At 37.8% G+C, this 8,002-nt stretch overlaps 1 pseudogene; it reads right to left on the minus strand.

Moving 5' to 3' along the window:
• Positions 1 to 1,372: 1,372 nt before the first annotated feature.
• Positions 1,373 to 7,305, minus strand: LOC138025723 (uncharacterized; annotated as a pseudogene).
• Positions 7,306 to 8,002: the final 697 nt, after the last annotated feature.

Raw genomic sequence — 8,002 nt, forward strand, 5'->3', positions numbered from 1 at the left:
TCATGGAAAGCATCTTTTACCATTCCTAATGACAAAAGCACTGGCTCTGGAAAGTCTCCTCGAACTTACGACGTGTAAGTGCAAGACGTCTTCCTGCTTGCGAATCTGCTCCTGCAACAACACAGGGCTTTCTTGTACTGAAGGATGCAACTGCATGGCAGATGATGAAGTATGTAAAAACCTGCATGGTGTTACCTGCATAAGTGACTCTGAAGAAAGCGACGAGGAGTGAAAAGGCTCTCAAACTGTTGAATTGTTTGATGTTTGACGTATATTTTCTACAGAGCAAATTTATGAAGGCAGAAATATTGCTATCAGTAATCTCCTATACAGTATTTTATTTCACTGACAAAAAGTGTATTGCAAACAACAGATTTTGTAAGCTAACATAAGTATCGATGTATATGCGTTCTGGGCGATTTAATAGGCATCTTCTAGCACTGAAATAGATGTTTTGGCTTGTCTGAGGTCACATGCTCGGTCACGTGACCTTGCTTTGCAAAGTTTGAGCATGATTGGGATATAATTTGTTAAGAAGTAACGATCTCAGAGGTTTCTCTTGATAAACAATAACAGATAACGCCATAAAGAGAAGCTACTGGAATGAGCCTTGTTTTCATGTTGACACGGAAATGGGAGAAAAATTGTCATTCTTTTATTGTTTCAGTCTCAATAAACTAGAATTTGTCTTAAAGTGTGTAATGTACCAATAGTAAGTATAAAATATCAGAATATCTATGAATAATTAAAAACATTTATGGTAATGAAGACGTTAAAATAGGCTAGTAAAAGCTTCAAAACACCATTTTTGACCTTGCAGCTGTCACGTGTTCAGTCACATGACCTCAATTTAAGCAATCTGAACATGATTAAGATTCGTGCGACAAAGGTGTAACGATATTTGTAGATTCAGGCCAAAATAACCGTTTCATTTGCGTATTATCAGTGGTCTTGTATCTCAGCCTCGTTTCCATGAATTTAAAGGGATGGCCTATTAAAATAGACGCTAAACTTGTGATCTATACCACAAATCAACTCTACTAACTAGCTGACATTGATCAGCAGGTCTTGTTCTATCAAAATCCGGTATCAAACCTTTTCTGACCCCATCATTGTACAAAACCCTTCTTTTAGGGTCCTGGCTTCCGGACTATGGTGACCATAAATACTTTTATTAAGTTTTATAACAATTAAATACAAGTGGTCCCAGAAGTGTTTTCCTGAACCACAAGTCTATGTCTTGTTGTCTGAAAATTTCTTTTCATTTCTTTTAGTCCTTTTTATGTTTCCTGCATGCTTTGTAATTATTTGTTTTGTTTTGTTCACATTTTCGTCGCACATCTTAATTCATTAGTTTGTGATAACTGGATGGTCACAAGGAAAGATGGGTTTTACTTAGGTACTGAAGATTGCAAGTTCTAAAATCATATCTTACTTGCACAGTGTATTTTGAATTGTTTCCACCTTTCTGGGATCCTCTACGGAAAGTCTGTGATTGCCAGTGGTTTTTTTTTTCAACTGGTTGGCAGTTAAAATTCATCAGTGTTCCATGCATTTCCAGGAACTGAGGGACATGGTATATAAATGTTGGACAAAGGAAAAAAACATTTTTAATTGACAGCCAGGAGAAAATGAGCCTTGACAAAAAAAGCCTGCAAAGTTAGGCCAAAAGCTGTGATTTTATTTTGAACCCTGTTTATGAGCTTGATATTTATTTACCATGGGTGTATGGGGTGATGTCATTCTCATAAAACAGTTCCAGGAAGAGCTTTCCCCAGTCCCTTGCATACGTTTTGAAGCTTCATGGGTTGAGATAGTCAGGATGATCCTGTTTAACTTGAAGGGCCCTCATTAGAGTCTTGAATCCCTGAAAGACACAAGCAGCATTGACAAGTTATTTTAAATATTTATTGATATTCCATTCTGTAAAGTAAGAGTCATTCATGCAGTAGTTCTGAGAAAGCAAAGCAAGATTTTCTTGAGAGGAAAAATAATGTGAACTTACACTCCTCAGCTCATTGACTCCTGCTGCACCCACTTCCCCAACAGCTTCCATTATGATTTGGATGTTCAATTTTTCTAGAACAGTTTGTAACTGTTTTCCATCTAGCGTTGTCCACTTGATTTCTGTTTTCTCTGTCAGCTTGTTAAATTCTTGATAGAATTTGAATTATAATAATAATAATAATTGAAACTTATATAGCGCATTTTTCACGCCGAACATGATCAAATGCGCTTTACAATTTAATAAAATGAATAAAAATAAATGAAATTACAAGCAGTTATGATTAAAAATAAATTAATGTATAGATAATAATAATAATAATAATTACAAGGTAAACAATAAATATTTGACAAATTAAAATGTATAAGAATTACAAATTAAAAGCTTGTTTAAAAAGATGTGTTTTGAGCTGGCACTTAAAACTTGAAAGAGAGTCAAGGCTAGATATTTTACAGGGCAGATTGTTCCAAAGCTTCGGGGCTGCGTAACAAAAAGCTCTTCCTCCAAGTGTTGAGAGTATCTTGCCACTAGGAGTCTCAAGCATAATTCTTTCGCTAGATCTGAGTAAATATCTAGTTGATGATTTCCGACTGATCAATTTACAGATATAGTCAGGTGCCATGCCGTGAATAGCCTTAAAGGTAAAGAGCAGAATTTGAAATTCAATGCGGTACTTAATTGGAAGCCAGTGAAGCTGATATAAGACTGGTGTGATATGACTGAACTTCGGTTCCTTGAAAATTAGTCTCGCAGCTGCATTCTGAACTCTTTGTAACTTTTCAATTTGTACTTGTGGAAGTCCGTAGAGTAAGCTGTTCCAGTAATCTAATCGGCTTGATGCAAACGCATGAATTAAGGTCTTGGTGGATTTATGCGATAACTGTTTTCTTATTTGCATAATGTTATGAAGATAATAGAATGATGTATTACAAATTTTGTTTACGTGGGAGTTCATCGACAGCTTGTCGTCAATAAAAACACCGAGATTTTTCACAACTGACGATCTCATTACATCAGAATCGCCCACGGTAATCGAAGAAATATTATCTTTAGTTAACTGTTGTTGGGTTCCTATGATAAGAAATTCCGTTTTTTCATCATTGAGAAGAAGTTTGTCATGTTCCATCCACAAGCGTATGGCCTTTATACAATTTTGCATGGCAAATGTAGCATCTTGTTGGCTAGACAACACGTCAGGCCTGAAGAAAAGATATAATTGTGAATCATCTGCATAGCAATGAGAGTTTGGAAGATGTCTTTCAATTACATGGAATAGTTTTGAAGAGTAGATGATATATAATGGGGGACCTAGACAGGATCCTTGTGGAACACCCCAATCAACAGAGCAACTGTCAGAGAGAGCACGGGAATAGAAACACGTTGTCTTCTGGCCATCAAGTACGAGGTAAACCAATCCAATGGTGCTCCAGAAATTCGAAATGAAGTTTGAAGTCTACGCAGAAGTAAACTGTGATCGACTGTATCAAAGGCTGCGCTCAAGTCTAATAAGACAAGTAGAACAGCATGCTGAGAATTCATTTTCATCAGAATATCGTCAAAAGTGCCGTTTCTGTACTATGGTTCTTTCTGTATGCAGATTGTAGCGAAGGGTAAAGATCGTGTTTTTTCATATGATTGTCAATTTGAATAAACACAGCTTTTTCAGATTACTTTTGAAATGAAGGAAAGATTGCTTACAGGCCGGTAATTCTTGAAAACAGTGTCAAGACCAGCCTTCTTAAGAGTTGGCAAAACTAAGGCTTCTCTCCATGCTGAGGGAAAATAACCACTATCAAGTGAAATGTTTATCATTTTAGTTATCACTGGTAGAAGGACATCGATACATTTGACTAACAGAGGTGTGGGTATCAGGTCGAGAGCAGACGATTTCTTAGCCAGATTCATAATAATGCTATGAGCTTTTTCTTCTGTGATTGCTTGGAAACTGCTAAATGACGGACATTGTGGATCCATAATGGGACCACAATCTTGACAATCTTCAGTTGTATACTCTTTGAATTTGGATCTTATATTACTTTTCGACAAAGAAGTTAGCCATCTCATTTGCAAGCATCGTTTTACTAAAATGAGGAGGAAGTGGAACCTCACAGTTTTGATTTAATAATTGTTTTGAGACCCTGAAGAGCTTTCCTTGATCCGAACTGTTTTCTTGTATTAGGTTCTGATAAAAATCAAAGCCCGCCTTTTTCATCAAATTTGTAGGGAAGTTTCTTGCAGATTTGTATGCAGTTAGGTCATGTATGGAGTTTGATAAACGCCATTTCTTTTCTGCTTTTCTTCGCATCCTTTTTGCAGCTAAAATCTGATCATTATACCACGGGATGCATCGCCTTTGGGGAATGATTTTTCGCTGAAACAGAGCATGTTTGTCAAGAACAGATGTTAAAGTTCTATTGTAACAATCCACAAGCTCATCTTGACAGACTTCGGAAGCTGCTAGATCACTGCAGAAAGAGTCCAAGTCAATTGATTTAATTTTCCTGTAAACTCTTTCCTTCAATATGATTTCCGGTTTAGTTGCTCTTAGCATAGTTAATACGGATATATGATCTGAGAAAAGATGATCCGTGACAGGCGAGCCGCAGATGATGGAATCTGATTGATGCATGATAATTAAGTCAATCATGTGTTGCATGAGTAATGTACTGACAAAGACCCATTGAATCTAACAGGTCTAATAATCTTGTTGCATCAGGATTAGTTGAGTCATCAACATGAACGTTGAAATCGCCAGTAATAAGTAATGGTTCAGCTGAGAGAATCAAAGTTTCCAGGTAGTCTGCAAAATCAGCAAAAAAGGTGCTTGTGGTGACAGGGTGCTTAGGCGAATAGGGTGGGCGGTAAATGATGACAAGTCGAACTTTAAACGTTCCAGATGAAACAATGAGCTCTAAATATTCAAATGAACGAAGTTCCTTTCCTGCGATTTTTTGAACATTCAAATTTCCTTTGAATAAAAGTGCAGTTCCTCCCCCCCGACGATTATTTCGCGAATGTAATTTCTGCCTTGTGAGCGTCGTCATTTTCACTGAGCCATGTTTCTGTGAGAGCAAATAAATCTGCTTTGCAGCCAGTGACATAGTCAACAAACTCGGCAGATTTGTTTTTAATTGATCGAACGTTCATAGTACAAAGGTGAAGCGAAAGCTGGCTCAAAGTGGATATCTCGGGACATGTCGAGGTTGCAGATATATTTATGCAGTTGAGAGGGTTGTGGCCAAGTTGACGTTGATAATAAAGATGGTTCATATGGGCATACCTTCCATTGTTGATACACACTGGAATAGTTGTTGAATGCGAAGCATTGACAATCCTGGGTGTGTCGGTTCGGTTCGACGTAGCATTAAGATACTGGTGATCCAGGGATGTCAAGGACGGTCCTGGATTAGTTTCAATATTGAAGACAGCGTCAGTGTTCGAATAATGGCGAAATTTCGAGTTCAGGTACTTTCGCTTACAACGGTAAGGATTGTAAACCTTCATAAAGTCGAAACCAAGATGGCAGACACTTCTGTTAACATTTGAAGTCGTCGAAGAGACCATGATATTTTGTGGTGTTCTGCCGTACATTGTCTCATTTGATGTTGGGGTTGCTGACATACTATTTCGCAGAAAAAACAAACTGCTTTGACCAGCAAATAATGTGAACACAGAACCAACAGCAACTTAAACACGGAGCTCAAGTTTACACGCCCATCCGCCATGTCACTTTTATTTCTACCATTTCATTAATTAGACCCTTTTTGGCATTCCCTTTTCACCACTGCTTCAATAACCTGAGACAAAAATGAAATAACAGTCACTATTACAGCAATCTCACATCTTAGGTCTTGATAGGTCATTTGCAACTAAGGTTGCAGAGGACACTTGCCTATGAAGAATTTCATGAGCCATATTTTGGGGGTATGTTTCTCATTCAGAAGCTTCAAATCTCTGAATATTGAGAGTCATGTGGTTCATGCATACTCTTTAAATAAAGACATACATAATGAGATTAAGTACCCTCTGCTGCCTAAAGTAATTTACTTAACAGTCAACACACGTGTGTACCTGATGAAAGAGTCGGCCCATGATGCCCAGAAACATGTGCAGGGTGTCAACCACAACAAATCGGAAGGGGATTTTCAGGAGTGGAGGCATTTTGCATCCTTTCCTCGCAGCTGTTGTCGACAATTTGTTTAGTTTCTCACAGTCTGCCAGTTCTCGTTCAATTGGCCAGTCCTCAACTAAAACAGAACATTTTATGAGTGAACTGATGCACATATATATACATTTCCTATGTAATAAAGTAATAGGATTTAATATTGTCCAGTTGGGAAATAATTGGACAGTTGCTGGAATAAGATTTTGTGATAGTAATATCATTAATGAGTGAAAGTATACATACTGTCCAAGTCATTAATCTTGTCCTTGCTGCAAAAGCACCATATGCAAACAAATTTGGAGCATCCTCCATTCAGCCCATAGACGAGTGCTAGAAACTCCCTCTCTGAGCAACAGTACTTATGAATGATTTAAGTTTTTGTGAGCATTGTACAGTTCAAAGTCAATAAAAGTGGTAAAAGGGGGAGGCTGGAAAACATTTTTAGAGGGGAACCTCAGCTGGTATTTCCAGAGAAAACTGTGCTTAACCAAACAAAAAATCAACTTTTACAGTGTTGACTATTTTGAACAGCTTTAAGTTTAGCTACTAGCTTTAATGACAATTTTTGAAAATTAACATTTGTAAGAGTGCTGAAAGTGGTTCACAAACTAACGTTGATAAGTAAAATACCCACCATTCAACATCAAAGTGCTCTCCATCAATTTGTATCCCCTCTGATTTAATTGTTTCAATTTGAAGGTCTCATTCAGGCACTGCTTGAGCTCTTGGTAGTCTTCCTTACCTGGGATAAAAGGATAGAATACTTATTGTGGTGATGATGTTCTTGCTTACTTCTCTTGATCTCTTTAACTGGTAAAGCAAATGGGATTTAGCCTGCACTTCAAGGAATTGGCTCTGACCAGATTGGGGAATAATTGCTAAATTATTATGCAATCTCTGGTTTATTACCATTACACAATGCCAGAGTGTACTGGTACTCGAATGTCTGTGGGTCTTCGGCTACAATGTTGAAGACAGCCATGACTGTTCCAATCCTTTGACTGGTTCTTCTCCCATCTGCCGCGATTCTAAGATTGATTTTTCTTCCAAATCTTCTGATTGCTTCCTTGACATCTTTGATTGCAAGCAGGTACTCCAGAACCTCTTTAATTTTGCGCCGGGCACCATCTCCATTCTTGGCCTGTATAGTAAAAAAGAAATATAATAAGCCATCTCTATTAAGACCTTTTTAAGCTGAACTTTTTTACCAGTTATGCTTTTGCTTAAAAGATCCTCTTGGACGGTTGAGAAGAGTGTGCTAATTGTTTAGCAGTGCCCAAGTTTGAATTCAAGTGGAGTTTTGCATCAAATGATGGCGTGCCGGCGTAAAAAGAAGCATATTTTGAAAGCGCTTCAAGGAACAACTCTACCTGGCTCAGTTTTTGTTTATTTTATCGCACTGGAGAGAAATAATTGCGGGATCGTTTTAGTCTATTACGGCTTTCTATGTTTAAAGGTATCAACTTATTTTGACTGTTATCAGTTCAACTTACGGTCTTCTACAGCTCGTAGCGTGGAAGGCACAATATTACGTCGGCTTTTTAAAGGCTGCTTTGTCTTGAGATGTTAGTTTTCTGAAAATTCTTGGTTCTAAACTGTTTCTCAGAGCTGACAATTTTTAATACAAAGACTCGGCTAATTTGTGTGATAAATGCTTCTGATACACTCAGTTAAACGAAACATTGAACGAGAAAACAAACTGTTGGAAGCTTTGAGGCATTTGACCGAGTGAAATAACCACTGTACGCTTCATCATTGCTCGGCCCTGCCCCGTTAGAACATTCCTGCCTTGACAATTATTTTCACACCCCACTACCCAAATGCGGCATTTT

This window comes from Montipora capricornis, chromosome 12, assembly GCF_036669925.1.
Source record: "Montipora capricornis isolate CH-2021 chromosome 12, ASM3666992v2, whole genome shotgun sequence".
NCBI classification, from domain to species: Eukaryota; Metazoa; Cnidaria; class Anthozoa; order Scleractinia; family Acroporidae; genus Montipora; species Montipora capricornis.